The 20,880-nt window shown below is 40.1% G+C and overlaps 1 long non-coding RNA gene across 1 annotated transcript; it reads left to right on the top strand.

The window, feature by feature from the left end:
- Positions 1–896: 896 nt before the first annotated feature.
- On the top strand, positions 897–18,646 carry LOC134476859 (uncharacterized). Its single transcript, XR_010048642.1, has 7 exons — positions 897–1,940; positions 8,222–8,372; positions 9,892–9,939; positions 13,801–14,150; positions 14,503–14,628; positions 16,261–16,382; positions 16,635–18,646. It is a non-coding gene; the product is annotated as an uncharacterized LOC134476859 (long non-coding RNA).
- Positions 18,647–20,880: the final 2,234 nt, after the last annotated feature.

The following is a 20,880-nucleotide window of genomic DNA, read 5'->3' as shown; positions in this document are numbered from 1 at the left end:
CCACCTGTGTGTCGTCATTGCCGAGCCTAAGTGCAGGCCAGCGGCTCCACACCTGTAGAGCTGTGTTCAGGTCTGGAAAACAGCTCGCATAGCCTCTTTGGTGGTGCTCTAGCTGCCGCTTGAGGAAGTGCTTTCATGTTTATTCTTTATTGATCTAAGGATGTTGTGGTTACATGGCTGAGTTAGTGAAGTTGCGTTAGGGGAAAGAACATGTTTTAAACATTAGTTTTGATGAGAATTTTAACTATAGAATGAGCAAAACACTGAAGTTGTCAAAGAATAATGAAAGTTCCCTGCAATACCAGTGGCAATCAGAGAAGTTCTTGGTGATCCATGGATTTTGGTTAGCAGAACAGTAAGAAATTAATTCTTTTAAAAAAGGACACAAGCTTTTGCCTGTCACAGAGAGTTTACACTAACATTTGCTTGCAGGACTGGCATACCCCAGCATAGTTATTTTGTCTTTGGTGTCTTTAACCCAGTTCTTACTTGAAAAAAATAAACTACAGCTCACTGCTGGCATTCATTTAACTCTACATGAACACTCCTTGAGACTAGTTTTCAATGTGAAAATAAGATATAAAAACACCTCTTGGAACTTTTTTTTTCTGAGACAAGTCTCACAATGCAGGTCAGTCTCCTTGAACTCACTCGGTAGCCCAAATCAAAGAAGATTTAATTCCAATACTCCTCAAACCACTCAATGAAACTGAAAGGGAAGCAATTCTTCCTAACTCATTCCTGGAAGCAAGTATTATTCTAATATCAAAACCAGAGAAAGATCCAAGCAAAAAAGAGAACTACAGGCCAATCTCCCTAATGAACATAGATGCAACAATTCTCAATAAAATACTGGCAAGCAGAATGCAGTAATCATCAAGAAGATTATATACTATGACCAAGTAAGATTCATCACAGGAATGCAGGGATGGTTCAATACATGCAAATCAATAAATGTAATCTGCCATATCAATAAAGCCAAAATAAGCACATGATCATTTCCATAGATGCAGGAAAAGCTTTTGATAAGGTCCAACACTCATTCATGGTAAGAATCTTACAGAAAATTGGAATAGATGGTCTTTACCTCAATCTTACAAAAACCATCTATGACAAACCAATAGCCAGCATCATGTTAAATAGCCCCAAACTGAAAGCATTTACCCTAAAATCAGGAACAAGACAAAAATGTCCATTATCAACATTTATCCTATTAAATATAGTGCTGGAAATACTAGCCAGAGCAATGAAACAAGAGAGAGAAATAAAAGGAGTAAGGATAGGAAAAGAAGAAGTTAAATTATCATTATTTGCAGATGACATACCTACTAGACCCATGCCTATCACAACATACTAGACAGAAGTCAAAATGGCTATATATTAACACATACACACTAAATCTGCTGGAAGACAAATTAGGTAGAAATCTTGAAGACATAGGGATAGGCAGAGAATTCTTGAACAAAAATCAAATCACATAGGAAATACTTCCCAGAATCAATAACTGGGATCTTGTCTTATTAAAAAGTTTTTGCACGTCAAAAGAAATCTCTAACAGAGTAAAAAGGAAACTCAAGAAGTTTGAAAAAATCTTAGTCAACTGCCCCTCAGACATAAGTCATCTTTCTAGAGCATATAAAGAATTTAAAAAAATAAGTTCCCTGAAATTCAAAGACCCAATCCAAAAATGGGCATCTGCGTTGAAGACACAGTTCTCAGATGAAGAAATACGAATGGCAAATAAATACATCAAAAAATGATCAGCATCACTGATCATTAGAGAAATACAAGTTAAAACCACACTGAGATTCTATCTCATTCCAGAAAGAATGGCCAGGATCAAGAAATCTACTAACAACAAATGTTGGAGAGGCTGTGAAGAAAAAGGGAACTCTTCTGCACTGTTGGTGGGAGTGTAGACTGGTGCAACCACTGTGGAGGTCAGTCTGGAGGTTCTTCAAAAAACTGGGATTGAAAGTCCCATTTGACCCAGCTATTTTATGTCTGGGTATATTCCCAAAAGAATGGAAAACATCACATCACAGTGATATATAGCAGCACAATTTGTAATAGCCAGATCTTGGAAAAAAACATAACTGCCTGTCAACTGAGAAATGGATAAAAAATATGTGATTTTTTATACAATGGAGTGCTACTCAGCTATAAGAAATGATCACGTTGAGATATTTATAAGTACTTGGATGCAACTTAATACCAAACTCATAGGTGAAACAAACTCACATGTGTAAATATCATATTGTCTCTCTAGCGTAAGAAATGCTAAGAAATGGGGCTGGGGATTTAGCTCAGCGGCATAAGCGCCTGCCTTGCAAGCAGGCAGTTGTGAGTTTGATCCCTGGTACCGATAAAAACGAAAAAGACAAAAAAAAAAAAAAAAAAGAAATGCTAAGAATATCTAAGACACAAAATCCTCAATAAATCTGGTGAAAGGGTAAAAAAAAGAGGAAAAAGAAAAAGGAAGGGAAAAGAAAAATATCTAAATTTGTATAAACACAGGATAGCTAAGTTGATTGTGCTACAAATTCTATAAGTTCTTGGAACAAAACAGTTAACACTCGTAGCACTGGAACAGTTGTGCATGTTTGCATCTGGTGATCTAAGGAACTCTTGAAGATCACTGTATAAAATAATACCTTTAGTTATGTTCCTACCACCTCGTTTTGAAGGCCTGTATCATCATTGTTTTGGGCTCTTTGCTATTGTTACTTGTTTTCCTTTTTTGTTTCTTGTTTTTCTAGTAATTTGTTTTGTTTTTCCCTCTAATGCAGAAAGGATAGGTATACATGTAGAAGCTTGTATACATGCCTCGAACTTCTCCTAAACAGTTTATGAGAATCAATTATATTATGTATGATGAAATGAACAGCTATTTTGAAGAAAAACACATTATGGTATCCATTGCTAATTTTGTATCATCATAATGTGAATCCAATAATGCTTCTATTCTTTGTTCACAGTGGTTTTAGTCTGTTTTGTATTGTTTAATTTCAACATACATGAAGGTATGAACAGCTATTTTGAAGAGAATAAGAAACATTGTGGCAGCCATTGTTGATTTTCCTATTGTCTGATTTTGAAGGCCTATAATGCCTTCATTACTCTGTTCTGATTATTTTATATTTTGTTTTGTATGAATTCATTTTGTGTGAAGATATAGACAACTATTTAGAAGAAAACAAGATATGGTAGGCACTGTAGATCTCCCATTGTCTTGCTTGGAAATCTGTGTCACATTATTTTCTTCTGATCTGCTTTGTTCTGTTTAGTTTTACCCTCTTTAAAATAAAAAAAAAAAGAAAATAGAAATAGAAGCTAGATATTTTGTGATAATCTTTGAGGTTAAAGGTTAAGGGTTAAGGACCTTAACCCCCAAATTATACTCTGGCAAGCAGGAAATGAGTTGATTCCTGTGGTCAGTGTCTCTCTAGTTGCAGTCAGTGTCTTTCTGGGACAAAAATGCCCAACTGGTGATATTGCATCTGTCATTCTAGACTCATTCTGGTGTCAGGTTTTCATCACCAATGACATTGGCAAACCTGTCCATGAATTTCTCTGCTGCCTCATAATCAGCAGATGCTTTGTCACTACAAATCTTTGTTGGTTGTCATGTTTTCTTAAATTTTTGCAATCATCCTATTAAATATTCACAATTCCCTTGAATTTCAGCTCATCATGATAGATCTTTGCTTGTTCATGGTCAGAGTATCATTGCTGATGGATCCACTCAACACACAAGTGAGGTCTTTATTTTTAGCTTTTTGCTGTGTTTTTCAATTTTGCATTAACTTCTTAGTTACTTTCCTCTTGTTGCTGAGACAATATTCCTGACACCCAAAGTTAAAGGGAGAAAGGTTTATTTAGTTGATTTAGATTTGCTGAGGTTTCAGTCTGTAGTTGGCTGACTCTATGGCAGGATGGCTTGGCAGAAGGGCATCCCATTCATGGTGCCCACAGGGTAGCAAAAGCGACTAACAGGGCCTTAACAGCATCTTTCTGCCCCTTTTGTGCTCTATCTAGGCTACTGAGGTTAGAGAAATGCCGAAGAAATCACTGAAATGATTTAGCAATCACACATCCTTAGTCCCAGCATTGTGCAATAGATCCAGCCACCTCTGAAAAAGCCCCCTCTGAGGCTGCATGAGGTTGGGGGGGACCTCTAGACATAAGCCATAACACTTCTGCTCATCCCTTTAGACACAGCATTTCAACAGTTTGTCCTTCTTTTTATTCACATCACATATGGCAGTTCCTCTGACCACACCCTGTGTTAAGAGATTTAACACTTAAACACTGTCCAGTTTCTTCAGCTGCTTAATCTTCTGTGATATAAGTTAACATAAACAATTCCTCTTTGTTCTCTTGCTGTCACCCATGGGAGTACCTGCAGACCTTTTTTCTGACATTTTCAGTAATATCTTTACACATCAGAGAATAAGTGAAAACCCTCATTTAGGAGTACTATTGGGTACCTGCTGTTACTGTGTTAGGCCTGAAGAAGTGTCATTTTATTTCTCCTTGTTTAAGACAGGGTCTATATAGTTCAAGCTGGTCTTGAATTCACTATGTAGTCCAGTCTGACCTTGACTTTACAGAAATCCTCTTGCCTCAACCTCCCAAGTACTGAGATTACAGGTGTGTACCACCATGTCTGGCCATTTTATTGATAAGCATGCTTGTGTGGGGGAAGCTGGGTATGTGTAGAAAAGGCCGAGGTGGAGGTTTCTGAGAGGAAGGTTATTCTGAACAAACTGTGTTGTGCACCAAAGTTTTTTTTTTTAAATTTTATTTAAGGAGAAAAAGAAAAAAAAAACCAAAAAAGGGTACAAGCTATATAGAATTTCAGAAAGAATAAACAGTAGGAAATCACTAGTTAATAGATCATATATTGTCATCTTAGAAATAGTTGTTCAAGTTACAAAATTAAAGCTTATAAAGTAGACATTCTAACAGTGAGACTGCAAACAGTTCTGTTCAATGATCCAACAAAACTCAGTAATATGGTTATCTATCTTATACACTTAAATATACATGCAGTTATATCCTTTAGAGTACTTTCTTTTCTTTTCTTTTGTACATTGACAATTACACATTTTGGGTTTTATTACTCCCACAGTTCTTATTATTTTTTTTTGAAGAGAGTAAAACCAAATGTGACATAACAGAACAGAGTCAGTCGAATCAAAAGGATGGACATAATAATATAAAAACAAAATACAAGGTGATCAACAATGGTTACCATACTGCCTCTTGCTATCTTAAAAAGAATTGCCTATATCATCAGTTATAATAAAATTGAACAAAACAGTAAAGAATAAAACCAAAACACTGGAGACATTACAGGACTTTAAAAGAAGATAATAGTTAACTGGAATGGGCGTCATAATGAATCTTATTGTCTTCACAGTTTTGCCTATACTTTCGAACTTGGTACTATCAAGCAAAGCAGAATAGGGGAAAATCAGTCAAAACAAAATAGTGAGGGCAATACAGGGTTTCAAATCAAGTTAATAGGACATCAAAGTGGGTTACTATAATATATCCTGCTATTTTTCATTTATTTTTCCCTTAATTAAAAAGATACAAATAAATAAAAAAGGATACAAATAGAAAAATAAATACTTAAAAAAAGGAGATTGAGATAAAAGAGGGCATAACAACAAAACAGCGCAGGTCAAAGCATAACAATTTAAACAAAATAGTGTTTCAACACAAGATATCCTGACATAGAAGTAGTTACCATAGTGTCTCTTTCCTTGAAATCTTTGAGTTTAACTTCATACACTGTAGCACCAAACATATCAAGACAATGTAAAACCATTCAAGAGAATGACAGTATTACAGGGTATTTAGAACCAACTATCAGAAAAGGAACAATGGTTTCTGTATAATCTCCTTGGCTATAAAAGTTTTTGTTTATATTATCACATATGATAAAATCCAATAAGATACAACATGTTAAGACTGATGGAGACACAAGAATAAAAGCTTGATGGGACTTCAAAACAAGATGATACTAAATCAGCACTAGCTATTATGATGTCTTGTTTTCTCCAAAATGGCTGTTCCTACCATCCAACCTTCTCTGCCTCATTTCTGTTGAGATCTTTTTCTGTCATTTGTTGTCAGTTTGCCTTCTTCATTTTGCTTTCTGCTCCATTCATTGTGGCCTCTCTGCCACTGTTTCTGGAATGTTGGTATTTTCCTTTTTTAGAATATATGCAGTATTCTCTGTAGAGTTGAATTGGTGGTTGCAAATTCCCCTAGTTCCTCTTTATCCTGGAAGCACCTTGTTTTTCCATCAATTTCTAGGAACAGTTGTGCAGGATATATCAATCTTGGCTGGAGGTTATTATCTTTCAAAGCTTGAATTATTTCCCCCCATGCTCTTTGTGATTTGATAGTTTGTGCCGAGAAGCCTGCTGTAATTCTGATGGGTGTTCCCTTGTAAGTGATCTGTTTCTTATCTCTGATGGCTTTTAATATTCTTTTCTTATATTGGATTTCTGGAATTTTGATTATTATATGCCTGGGTGTAGCTCTGTTTGGGTTGTAGGTGGCTGGGGTCCTGTATGCCTCATACATCTGAGTATCTTTACCTTTTGCTAAATTAGGGAAATTCTCCTGGATTATTTCTGTGAATAGCTTTTATAGTCCATTTGTTTGTGTCTCTACTTCTTCTTTTATGTTCTTAATTCTTAAGTTATAGATCGTCTTATCATCTTCTAGCCTTTGTATTATTGCTGTTTGTTTTCTTGTTATTTTTAAGAAGTTTTTCATTTCATGCTCCCACATTACAAATCTGTCCTCAGTTCAGATAACCTATCCTTAGTTTCTTTCAAGCTGTTATGCCAGCTTTCAATAGAGTTTTTAGTTTCCTGGTAATCTCTTTGAACCTGCTTCATGTATTCTGTTTTCTCTATTTTCTCCATCAAACAATCTCCCCTTTTTTTCTGTTCTTCCATTCCACCATCTGTTTTTTCTTGGGTGGTATTTAGCATTTCTCTAACTGTTCTACTTATATCTTGCTTTATTTCTTTAAATACTTCTTTTGAACTTGTCTATGAGGCTCCGGAGATATCTCTTTATGTCTATTGGTGCCATGTCTGATATTGCATGTTTTCTGTCCTCCTTTGCACTTACCTTTCCTGGATCAGTGTTCTCAGAATTGGGGACTGAGGACCCTTTCTTGTGGCTCCCTCTTCCCATACTTTTTGTTCCTTCCATACAAGCGTATATAGGAGGCCCAGTTTTTTTCGTTGTCAGTTACAGTTTGTTTGAATCTGCCAGCTAGGTGTTCCCGCCCACTGCAGTGTACTAGGGAGACACAGACCTGGGAAGCCTATACTGGGCCTGTCCCTCCAAGTCAACCTACCGAAGGCTTCACTGCTAGGGTGTACCACCAGGCACTGGGACCTGGTTTGGGCTAGCCTACTGGGTCTTAGTCAGTGGTGTCACCAGGCCAAGCACTCCGCACCAATCCCGCTTGACAGGGGAATATGTGACTAAAGTTACTGCAGCGTCCTGTTCCAGCTAGTCTGCCCAGTCCCAGAATGTCCTTTGCTGGAGCCTCCTACTCTATGGAAGGGTCCCCGTTCCACTCACTCACCGCAGGTCAATGCAGGGCTCCCTGCCAGTCCTGCTCTCAACTCCATTCACCGATTCTCGCTCTCAGAGCTTTCATGCGTCTCTCCCTCTGCCGTGCTGATTTGGACACACCCACGGCAGCAGGGGAATTCAAATCATGATTTCCAGAGGTGCGGGTTCTAGCTTATGTGCTGAGATTTTATCTGTTCCGGTTATAGCACCGGGATTGCATTTCCAGTTGGTTTCTCTCAGCTTAGATCATTCCTGTTTTGGCAGGGTATATCTCCCCATGCTTAAGACTCCTTTCACTGCCCCATTCCTGGATTCTAAGCGGGGTATCTCAGAGAGCCTTCGTAACTGCTGTTATCTAGCCACTATGTTCTCCCAGAACTAGTACCATAAATCAGAGATTCACAGGTTTTCCTTTCTTGTTGAAATAAATCCAGTTCTTTTGTGTGTGTGATAATGCATATGGCGCCCAGGTCCTAGCACACACTAGGTAAAGCACTCTACCACTGAGCTCTAGCTCCAGCCAACTTCTGTTTTTCCAACTCTATTTCATATGACACCCTGACAAAAAGCTGGATAGATGGATTCACAGCTCTGTCTCCTTTAGAAAAGAGCAGACTCAGCCCATGAGCAGATGTGTAGGATCAGAAAAAAGACTTCTGAGTGGTTGCCGCGCCAAGACGACACCGGGCTGTGCTCTCCCTCTGTGCATAGAGGACGCTGTGCACCAAAGTTTTGACTTCAGTCTGCCACATGAGGTCAGGTATAAAATTTTCTTTCTTTTTTTGAACTAGGAATTGAACTCAGGACCTCATGCTTACCAGGCAGGCACTGGCTGCTGGGCTATATCCCCAGCCTGATGTAATTTTCTACTTTGACATCCTAAGGACACTCGAAAAGTTTGCACTTTGGAATATTTCAGATTTCCAGTTTTAGTGATGTTCAACTTGTAGTAGAAGATTCAATAATTTTCTTATCATTGGACATCCGGATTGTTTCCATGTTTTCCTCTTGTAAATATTGTTTTGCATCAAGTGTATTTTGCATTTTTAATTTTTTCCCTAGGCTTATTTCTGAAAACAAATAGAAAATTTGGTCAATGAGGTGTCCACAATATATTTGCCAAGTCTTTGCTTACTCATCATCATGATTTGTATTCTCCCTGGTAAAGGAGATGGATAAGGGATTTTGACATGGAAAATGAAGTTGTTTTCCTCAGTTTTGGCCAATGTGATTGGGAGGAACATGTAGGGACGATGGGATCTGTTGTAGGAGATTGGTTCAGATGTTGCCTTTGGTAAAAAGTGAGAAGATATCCTTAAGGGTAGAACTATATTTGACAAAGATCAGTCAAAGATGCAGTGGATATTCCAGAAAAGTAAAATCAAAAAGAAATAAGACCTTCAGTGTGGAGTTGAGTGAATAATTTAATGACAGAGTGCTTGTCTAGCATGCACAGGCCCTGGGTTTGATCTCCAGCACATGCACGCGCGCGCACACACACACACACACACACACACACACACACACACACACAGTGTAGACTGGTACAACCACTGTGGAAATTAGTGTGGAGATTCCTCAAAAAATGAGGATTGGAGGTCCCATTCAATCCAGCTATTCTCCTTCTGGTTACTTTTCCAGAAGAACTGAAAACATCATACCACATTGATGTATGTGCACCCATGTTTATAGCAGCACAATTTGTAATAGTTAAATCTTGGAAACAAAGCAGATGCCCATCAACTGAGGAATGGATAAAAAAAAAGATGTGGTATTTTTATACCATGGAGTACTACTCAGTTATAAAGAGGTATAAACTTGAGGCTTTTATAAGTAAAGGATGCAACTTGAGACTATACTTATAGGTGAAATAAATCAGACTCACATGTGTAAATATTGTAATGTCTCCCTAGTGTAAAAAACTGAAAGAGTAAATAAGACCCAAAATGTATAGTAGATATTGAGGAAGTTGAAAGGAAAAGAATCTGCTCCAAAGGAAAGAATAACTGGGATAAGGGAAAGGGAGAAAAGAAAGAAGGGACAAGATTATATATATATATATATATATATATATATATATATGAGATAGATAACTATACTACTAATCTCAGTTCATCAAACATTATTTGATTGATCATCTTTCATGGCTATATCTTATAATCTGAACAACTACTTTCAAGATAAAATTATGCAACATATAGTTAATAGTGTTAACCTCATTATTTTGTTTTGAAATTTTGTATGATTGTTTTTTCTTTTTTCATTTTAAAATAGAAAAAAGAAGGAAAGAAGAAAGAGACAAGACAAGAAAAAGGAGAAAAGGTGAATTTCAGTCAGTGGGAGAAATTTCAGGGTCTCAAAATTAAGTCGGTTTCCGTGTAGAGCTGCTGCAGAATCAGGGGCTAGAAGAATGGCCCCCTCTCCAGTGGTCAATAGCTCCGGACTGGGTTAGGGGTGCTGAAAGGACAGCTCAGTGGTGGAGTGATTGCCTAGCATGCATAAGGCTCTGGGTTTAATCCCGACCTCCAAAAAATAAAAATAAAAAATAAAAAAAGTATTAAAATTTTTTTTGAAAAAAGGACCTGCTGAGTTTACAAACATTGCCCAGGGTGTAGAGAATGGGTGTGAAAAGTGAATTAGGCCAAACTCATTGGGAATAAACTAAGGGTCCGAGGAACCAGATGTGTAGTTTGAGGAAGTTCAGACCTCAGGACATGGTTACCCATGGAGAATCCTCTGGTTAGGCTGCAGTTATTAAAAAGTTCTATCTCTTTACAAAATTCATTTGTAGTTTTTCTTCTCTCATTCTGGTTGTCAGCTGTTATTGGGAACAGTCATCCTGGCTGAACTAAGTGGAGATGACTCTCCTTATCTAGACCAGTGTAACTATGCTGGTGGGATGAGCAAGCTAGGAACTGGGTAATGTAGCTTTAGTCATCCTTGGCCCTTTGTACTATTTTTTGTTTAACAAATTACTATTTTTTTAAAATTAATTAAGTTTATCGATACATTTTGTGTATACATAATGATCTTTGTTTCCCCTACCTTAAAAATTATTTTTAATGTTACATCTAAAGAGGTCAGAGAAAAAAATGCCAGTTATCCAATAACTGTGTTTTTTTTTTTTGAATCAGATCTCTCTATGCAGTTCAGGCTGGCCTTGAACTCACTATGTAGCCCAGACTAGTCTGAACTTGTGATCCTCCTGCCTCAGCCTGCAGAGTGCTGGGATTATAGGCATGCACAACCATGCCTGGCTCCAATAACTGTTATGCTTTTTAGAGACAGGCATCCAGAACCCTGTTCTCATTCAAAGCTGTACACAGTAGAGCTCAAACAGCTGCTTCCTAGCACGACTAGAAATGCTGACCCACACGTGTATGTCATCAAGCTAGGCAGACTTGGATTTGAAAGACAATTTCCTGCTTGCAAGTGTCCAAGCCCTTAGAATTTGTCCTAAAAGAAGATGAGGAAGATCATACACACCGAGTCATTAGAGAAAACTACTAAATAGCTTATTTGTTCTAGGATGCATTATGTCAGACATGGCAGTATATGCAAAGAGTCTGCATGATGAGCCCCCAGGCATTTCAGATTCAATTTACCATGGAATCCAGTCATAGGGCACAGATGCCTAGTTAATACCGGCAGTGCAAAAGTCATCTGGGTAACTCAGCACTATGCTGAGGCTGGCTGCACTGGAAAATATTAACGAAATTTGAAAATAGAGAGTAAGGTCTATTTACAAAAGTTGGTTTAGTAGAGTGACAGGAGAAAATTTGTATCAAGCACTTTCCCTCTGTCCCTCCCTTCTCCCACAAACACCCCCCCCCCCGCCGAAAATCATCTTGAAAATCAGGTTAAACTGAAAAGAAAAGTGCTTGTTCCAGGAAAAAGACTTCAAGATAATTTACAGGCAGATTTCATTTTATTAATAAAAGTGAGAAAGGGTGACGAGATGTGTGCTTTTTAAAAATGCCTCTATGAATACATCAACAAGAAAAAAAAATGCTAAGCATGTTTTTGCTTCCATTTGTGAGTCTTCCAAGAAAAGTCAGTTAAAGCAACAGGGTATTAAAACAAAAATCCAGCAAACTTGGTCAGTTCTTTCCAGTTGTTGGCCTCGTTTCTTTCTAGTCATTTTGAATTCGATTCCCATTAGCGGAGGACAATGTGTTGGTCAAAGATGGACTTTGGCTGCTCTTGAATCTGAAGCTTCCAGCGCTGCTGGGCCCACTCTGCCATGATCAGAACATTGCCCGGGCCCGGGACCTCAACAGTGCCAGTTACGTTGTCACTGGGCCTTGTGGTTTTTTTTTTTTTTTCCTTTTGATACCAGGAATCGAACTCACAACCTTGCGCTTGCCAGGCAGGTGTTATATCCTGGGCCCTGTGCCTTGCTCTTTATCTGAGTACAGATCTAATTTCCCACACTCCTCTGAAAACAGTGTAAAGATAGAAACTTTGTTTTGCTTTCTGATTTTTGATTTTTTAGTATCTGGCAAGATTGTACTTATACCATAGGCATGCAATAAATATTGATTATACTGAAAGCTTTTGTATGTGTGTCACATACGGATTTTAATAAATGTTTGTTACGATTCATTCATTAGCCACTTAATAAGCTTCTGGCTTCCTAACTGCTAAGCACTATATTAAGGGACCAAGCGAGTGAATGAATGGGAATAAACACATGGTGGCCTGTGGGAAGCTTGTTGTCAGCTGGCAGTTGTGGTGCATCCTATAATCCCAGTGCTGTGGGAGACCAGGTCAGGAGAGGGTCACAAGTTCGTGTCCAGCTTGGACAATTTAGGGACCTAGTGAATTTTTCAAAAATTTTTTTGAAAAGGATTGGGCATGTAGCTTAGTACAAAAGCTGTGTGTTCAATTTCCAGTATTTCCAAAAACAAAACCAAAACCAAAACAAAGACAAAACCCAAAAATCACCTCATAGTCTTGTGAGGGAGGTAGTGTTAACCATCGTTTTATTTTATTTTATTTTTTTGAATCAGAGTCTCACTGTGTAGTACAGGCTGGTTTTGAACTCAGTAAGTAGCCCACACTGGACTTGAACTCATGACGATCCTCCTGCCTCAACCTCCTGAGTGCTGAGATTATAAGTATGTGCCATCATGCCTGGCTGACAGTAGATTCCTTTATGGCAGGAAATGTATTTTTACTTGTTTTTGTATTCCCTGAATCTATAGTAGTGCATGACGTGTAGTAGGTAATGATAGATATTTGCTTCCTGAGTTGGAAATCCATTGTTTTGGACTTGACATAAAGTTGGTGAGGTGCTCAGATCACCCCTCAGCAATCTTTTAAATTTGTAGCCTAACAGAGTTATGGGCATATCTTAGGCCTGAGAAGGAGAAGACGTTTAGAAGCTAGGAGAAGTTAGAAAAATGAGAAGTAAAGTTATATTTTGGAAATATTTACTACTTCAATTGAAATAGTTTCAGAGAAGTTCTGGCTACAGTTTGTATGGTCCCCCCCCCCCACTTTTATTTTCTTTTTTTGCAGTACTGGACACTGAACCCAGTTACATTGCCCTGAGTTACATCCTTAGCTATTTTTTATTTTTCATTTTGAGGCAAAACATTGCTAAGTTAGTAAGTTTCCCAAAGTGAGCTCAAATTTGCAGTCCTCCTGCCTCAGCCTCCCAGAATGCTGGATTACAGATGTGTGCCCCATGCCAAGTAGTTTGTGGGTTCTTAGAAAGGCCCGTTGGGGGAATCAGGGCTTTCTGGATTATTTTTTCTACTCACTATTATACAAATGACTCTATTCCTTCTCAGACACTGAAAATCTTTTTTCTCAGTACATGTTTGTGGTACATCATGTTTACATTTCTTATGTGGAGTTGGTACATGTGCCTAATACACTTGAATTCCTTTTTTAAATCCTCCTTTCCCTTCTGTCTTCCCTCTATCTCTTGATCTCCTTCCTTTTTTTCTTTCCAAAATAGCAATTATTTTCATTTCTGTAACTTGGTGGCAATGATTTTATATCACAGCAATGACTTCTGGAAATGTGTAGGAGTTTACAGGATTCACGGGGATAGGAGTTTCCAATAAAAAAGTAAAGTTTAGAACAAATGCAGTTATAAAGCAGTGTGGCTCGGCAGCAAAAATCTTCAGTGGTCTTTTCCAATCATTATTGCTTTTTTCCTTTCTCCTTCAGATTCTACTAGCCTGGCAGGTGATGTCAAGGTCGCAGTTCAGGAATCTCACAAAGAAGTGAGTTTATACAGTACTGTTGCCTGCTGCAACATAGGCAGATCCAGCATTTTCTTCCTGACGGTGCCCCTACTTAAATATCAGCTATTAAAAGAAGCATCCCTACAATGGGTAACAGTACTTTCACGTGAGGTCACTGGAGGGCAATATGAAAATAAGAAAAAAATCCCCAAAATCCTGATTCGGTTTAAAGCAATCATGCAACGCCATTACACCCACATCTTCCAAGACACCGTTGCCATGGAAGTGAAGTGACAGACAGAGCACGGAGCTTTTGTCACAGTGATGCATCCGGTAAGTAGCTGTGTGCTGAGTACCGGGAGGTGTTGTTCCAAATGCATGTAAGTCACCCTCCACTTTTCCCCTCTAGGCGTTTGATGCCATCCTTGGTTTCAGGCCTAAAGAACGAAAATACTGTGCTGCTCTCCTCTGATTCAAAAAAGCTGTCAGAATCCCCACAATATCGGTCTCCAGTAATATCTGAGGTGGCAGTGGCTTCCCCGAGCAGGCGTCTTTTCAAGGGGGATGTTTCTGTACATCCGTCTCCCCTGTTCGTCTGACATTGCGATGTCCACCTCCTTACACGCTATCCTGCTGGTTTCCAGAAATCTAACCACAGCCTGCTGTTTCTTCTTTATTGCCACAGAGCCAGAGGAGGAGCCCATCCATCTTCACAGCCCTGACGCACTGCGCACTGTGCACAGGTTCCCTGAACACTGCTGGCTCCTTCCGCCGGTCCAAGGAGGAGCGCTCCTTCCTTTGCTAGGTACAGGTCTGTGGTGCATAATGTTTTCAATCCTTGTGTTGAGTTGGTGCATGTGAATGACACATCTTAGTCCCATTTTCATCCCTTTGCCTTCCCTTCCCTCCTTCACCCTCCACCTCTTGATCCTCCTCCTATTTGAGAAGTATCTCCCTATTTTCTATTATCTAACCTTTTTTTTTGCTCTTCATTTGTATTTAGCATTCTCATATAAGTGTCTAATTTTCACTTAACAAGTTTAGGTGTATTCATTTTCCTACCAATGTATCAAGTCTGTCCTTCTGTATGGCGGAGTAGTATTTCATTGTATGTAAATACCACCTTTTCTTTTCTTGTCTTTTTGAGACAGGGTCTCTCTGCAGTTCAGGCTCACTTGGGGCTCACTTTGTAGGCAAGGCTGGTCTCGAACTTGCAACGTTCCTTCTGCCTCGGCTTCCTGAGTGCTAGAATTACAGGACTGCACCACCATGCCCTGCTTCTCATTTTCTTTATCTGCTTATCATAGGCCACTTCTAAGATTTATCTGTTGTGAATTGTGCTGCTGTGAATATGGGTATGCATGTATCACTCTAATATGCTTTTAACACTTTAAACAGCAGTTAAGCTTCATGATATCCTGTATTTTCCTTTTTTTTTGTCTTTTAAATTCTTTTCTTCATTAGGAATATCCTTCTGTCTTATGCCATTATTATCATCCATCCATTCCCTGATGACATGCTACTCTGTCCATGAAGCCCTGTGGAAGAAATGATCTCTGTACTCCAAATAGTTAAATTTGTGGTTCCCTGTGTGGTATTTAATGCTAATTCCTAGCAACCTAGTTATTTTTCTCTTATTGCTGAGACAAAATTCCCAACACCCAGAGTTAAAGCGGGGGGACTGTTTGTAGAGGTTTCAGTCCATAATCCCTTGGCTCCAAGACATATTTTCATGGCAGAGGGGCATTGCAGAAGCAAAACAGTTCATGGTGCTCACAAGGTGATAAAAGCAAGAAGGGACCGTAACAATATCTTTCTGCCCCTCTTATACTCTATCTAGGCTACTGGGATTGGGGCAGTGCCAAACCAGTGGACTGATTTAGTAATCACATGCCATTAATCCCAGCATTGCATACTCTAGATTCAGTCACCTCTGAAGGAGCCCCATCTACGACTGCATGACACTTTGGGGGACATCTAGACATAAACGTAACAGCTACTACTGCATATGGATTATCATTCTTAGTCTAGGTAAAAGGAAGGAATCATACATAATTTAGATATGAATATTCTATAGTTTCTCATATCTAGCACAGGGTCTTATAAATGTTGAAAGATCTGGCTCAACTTTATTACTAAGTTAATGCAATTGTTATTATATATGTTATCTTGAGTCGCCCATGGGGTGTCCAGCTTTGTGGTCAAACATTATTCTGGGTATTTGTATGAGGGTAGTTTTGGATGACAATCACATTGAAATGTGTAACACTGAGTAAAGAATGCAATGTTTCACATGAGTGGGCCTCATCCAATCAGTTGAAGGCTTGAACAGAACAATAATCAAGTCTTCCCCAAGTAAGAGAGTTTCTCCTGCCTGACTGCCTTTGAACTGAGATCTGTATTGTTCTTTTTTTCCCCTGCCTTTGGACTGAAACCAAAACAGATCTCTTCCTGCATCTTGAGCCTGCTGACCTTCAGACTGGAACTACATCCCTGGCCCTCCGGGGTCTCTAGTTGCTGACTCACCCTGAAAAGACTTTGAGACTCACTAGCCCCCATGATCAGGTGAGACAATTCCTTGCAACACATCTCTTCTATATAAACACACCACTCTCTATTGGTTCTGTTTCTCTCAAGAACCCTGATTAAAAACTCAGGTTCTGGATTTTAGAAATATTCCAGAGACAGGAAGAGACTGTCACCTACTATTCCTGCTTCTGCATTCCAGTGAGGCACACTGTAAAAGTTATGTTTACCTTTTCATCTCCTGAACCCTTTTTTATCTGACCTTTGCTTTCCCCGCTTTCCAACTTTCAGGCCCGTGGGACTTTAGCCTTCCACTGTGACATCTAGCTGAGACATGCCTTGTTCAGTTAGGCCTTGATTTTCCCTGCTTTTGCATCTTCTCCCCAGCCCTGCCTCATCAGAGCACTCCAGTTAGTAAGGTAATCACAGCTCGGAGATGACGGGAACACAGTTTACCAGGATGAGCAATTAGTGTAGAGTTGAAAGCTCTTGAGGTTCTCGGAATCATTTGCTAAATGAGCTGGATGAAGTACAAAGTAGAGGCTGGCGATATGGCTCAGCGGCACAGCGCCTGTCTGGCAAGCACAAGGTCGTGAGTTCAATTTCCGGCACCAGAAAAAAAAAAAAATCAAAGCACCTTAATAAAGTGTCAGGAAGCAGGGTGATACTTTAGAGTAACTGTCCAAAGTGCAGGCGAGAGAGCTCCCCTGGGGAGCCCTTGTGTCGGCACCCTATGTGTTTACTGCTTTGATGGATGGTTCCCTTTTCCATCTCTGAAACCACGGGTTCCTCTAGAATGAAAACAATAACCAAAGGCACAGTCACGGAAGCAACGAGGGACATTCTCGTGCTGATACGAGAAACCACAACAACTGTACGTCTCCACTGGGTTTCTATAACTTAGCAGGTACCTGTCGTATTGAAAGAAGAATGTAGGCTGTTTAAACGATGGTAAGAAAGTCAGTAGGTTTAACATGCTATGTAGCTACAAGTAGAGAAAAGCCCGGATAAGAGAGCAGATTCTAATGGAGGTGTAGAAGTGCCCCGTGTGAGGAGATGTTGGTTAGTCAGGACTGCAATAAAGCTGGCTGATCTGGTTTCAGATAGCTTTCTTTGTTTTGTTTTGCTTTTTTTTTTTTTTTTTTTGTCTTTTTCATTTTTATCGGTACCGGGGATTGAACTCACGACCACCTGCTTGCAAGGCGGGTGCTTATGCCACTGAGCTAAACCTCCAGCCCCTTGTTTTGCTTTTTGAGACAGAGTTTTGCTATGTATTCCGGGCTGGCCTTGAAGTTACACCACTCTCCCTGCCTCAGCCTCCCAAATGCTGAGGCTATAGGCATGCACCATCATGTCCAGCTTGGCCTTAAATGTCTTGCCCGTAACATGTTTTCCTATAGATCTTTCCTTCTAGACTTCTTGTAAGAAGGAGGGGTGTGTTTAGAAGTAAGATCATGGCTGTCACAGAAACTATGATCTCCTGCATCTATTTAAATATTTTAATGTATTTAAATCTATCTCATATTAAAATTGTCCGTTTCCTGAAGTCTGCTTCTACTGGCTCCCATCATGTCACTCTTTTCCTGTTTATAGACCAACTCCTTAGGAGAGTTTGCGGTCACTGTCTCACCTGCCTACCTCCCACCTGCTCCTCAGCACCCAGAGGGGGTTTCTTCCCTCTGTTGTGCAGCCAGCCCTTGTAACTCTTGTTGCACAGACTGTCACAGAGCACCTGACACTGTGCCGCTGCTCCGCCCCAGGGTGGCTGCTCTGTCCCTGGTCTGCGGGCTTCTCTCCTGCCTCCCCGGGCATTTCCTTTCAGTTTCCTTTGCCCTCTTGTCTGCTGTTTCCATCCCTCAGTGTCAATGGCCATTGCCACTCACCCTGACTCCAAAATGCTCCCCCTTGCTTTCACCCCCTCACTCTTGCTGTTTTGGAACTAGTCCCAGGAGTCCTCTTCTGGGAGTATCTTCCTGTGGTGGCTGTCTCCATAGCCAGAATGGATTCAAAATGTTTACCTTTGACTTTGGGAAGAGCCGGAGGTCACATGGTACCAGATCAGAAGAAGAAGGCGAATGAGGATACCGTAATGGTTTTATGATCCTGCCGCCTTTCGGGTGACACTTGGAAGCAGCGTTTGCTGTTTCTTTTTCTTTTTTTAATTTATCTTGTAAAGACCCTCATGAGAGAAGACTTCCAGAACCGCTTCAGAAAGTGGCATGAATGATAAGTATGTTTGAAGTGAAGGGGATTAATGGCAATATGTTTCTCAGTGTAATAAATTAAAAAAAATTAAACACTCACCATGTAGTTTGATTGAAGTATGTTCCTTTTCTCTCGAGTGTATATTCTCTGTACTGTGCTGAGGTCTTAAGTTTCTTTCTTTTTCTTTCTTTCTTTCTTTCTCTCTCTCTTTCTCTTTCTTTCTTTCCTTCTCTTTCTTTCTTTCTTTTTCTTTCTTTCTTTCTTTCTTTCCTTCTTTCTTTCTTTCTTTCTATCTTTCTTTCTTTCTTTCTTTCTTTCTTTCTTTCTTTCTTTCTTTTTTTCTTTCTTTCTTTCTTTCTTTCTTTCTTTCTTTTTTTCAGACAGTGTTTCACTATATAGCCCAGGCTGGCCTTGAACTCACAGCAATTCTCCTGCTTCAGTCTCCTGAGTCTGGGAGCTATGGTTCTTAGTAACAGAGACTGCTCAATTTTAGAGAATAATCTCACAAACACGAAATACTTTTTGCTTTTTTTTCTTTCCCCAGAGCAGGAGATTAAACCCAGGGCCTTTGCACTGAGTTATGTCCCTAGACCCTTTAAAATGTTTTTAAAAATTTTTTTGAGACAAGGCTTTGTAAAGTTGCTAATTTGCCCAGGCTGGGCTTGAACTTTTTATCCTCCTCCTTCCACCTCCCAGAGTGCTGGGATTACTATGTCTGGCTACTTCCTGCTCTTAATTTGCTAATTTAATTATAAGCAATTTTATAACTGTTTTTTTTGAAACACTCTTTCTCCGTAGTTCAGGCTGACCATGAACTCACTATGTAGCCTGGGTTGCTGTCAAACCCACGGTGACCCTCCTACCTCAGCCTCGAAAGGGCTGGGATTCCAGGTGTGTGCTACCATGTCCAGGTTACAGAGCTGGTTCTTTAAAGAATTGGCATTAATCAAGTTTCTCTGCCTGATGGACAGTAACCATGAATGAGCAAAGCCTAATTCTCCCATGTTGAGTAGTAAGGGCAGTAAAACTTAGATTTAAATGGAAGTGGAACAATTCAGTGTCTGTTTCTACCCATCTCCACCCCACCCCTACTCCCTTGCACCAAGCAGGGCTGGCCGGTGGAGTCTCACAGGAAAGCTCCCTTCGGGAGAGCTGCACTGTTTCTTGGTCATGAATGAATCAATAATGAAAGTCATGGGTATAGAGTTCCTTTCATAAATAGGTCATATCCGGATAAATATGGGCACCCCAAAAGTAGTTGTCCTGGGAATAAACATGTACTTATTTCAAAGGGTGACAATACTCAACATATGTTGGCTGTTTACTCTGTAGAGTTACTTTCAAAACCAGTTTGAGGTCTCTAAGAAAGCCAGTTTCGCTTGTCATCACAGTTCAGTATTTCAAGGTGCCTCTTCTTCCTCCTCGGTATTTACTGACCTTTCTGTTCCTAGTTCTTTTCTTTCTCGCTGTGGCCTCAAGCAGGGAAAACACCATTTTGGTGGTGCTCCAAGTATGGGGCAAGGCTCAGGCTACACACAGCCCAGGGGCTGAAGGGAGCCTGGCCAGCTGCGCAAGGCCTTGACCTTTAACTGCGGGAGCCAGCGAGCTAGCGGCCCTTTTCTGTGCTCTGTCATTGTCCCTTTTTCTGCTTTGAAGCCCCTCCCCCACCCCTTCCACAATAAGGAAGCCTGGAAGCTGGGCTGAGTGTACAGCCTTGAACTGTCTCTCAGAGGAGTCCTGGGCAGAAGGGGCAGGAAAAGAGGTCCTTCTTAGATCTCCATTCTTTCTTTGCTCCTGAGCCGTCAGTTAATGATCTACCCGTAATCCCCCACTCTTTGGGAAAAGCAGGATCAGCTTCCAGCCGCAGACTGAGGTTCAGGGCAGAGGGCACGTTGTACCCAGAGTCCACTCTTTCTGTTTTGTCTTTATCGTCTCTAGCTGTCCGCCGTTTTGTATTTGCTCTGTTCTCAGGGTTTTGATCTTTATAATCTCTTTCTGTCTGAATCACTCTTGGGGGACACGAGGACATCTGATAGAGGAAAAGAAACCTGGACGTTTGTAAAGCAATCATTCATAGAAAGCGGTGCCCTTACTCACCCCCCCCCCCAGCCATTTCTGAACTCCCAAAGCTCTGGAGTGAGGTGTTAGCTGATTGTACAAATGCGACAGTAGGATCCCCCCCCCCACATGTAGAGGCTGCATGCTCTGCTCACCATCTTTCCTGCTTTTGTCATTTCCAGAGATTTCTGTTTCTCACAAAAGGGTTTGAGGCCCATGATCTGGAAATTCAGCCTCCCTAAGTTACAGATTAAGCGATGCAGAGGTTGTTTAG

The sequence above is a fragment of the Cavia porcellus genome, unplaced genomic scaffold (genome assembly GCF_034190915.1).
Source record: "Cavia porcellus strain 051 isolate PalLab524CR breed Dunkin Hartley unplaced genomic scaffold, mCavPor4.1 scaffold_7, whole genome shotgun sequence".
NCBI classification, from domain to species: Eukaryota; Metazoa; Chordata; class Mammalia; order Rodentia; family Caviidae; genus Cavia; species Cavia porcellus.
The sequence above is the reverse complement of the archived record's forward strand: the minus strand, read 5'-3'. Positions and strand labels throughout refer to the sequence as shown.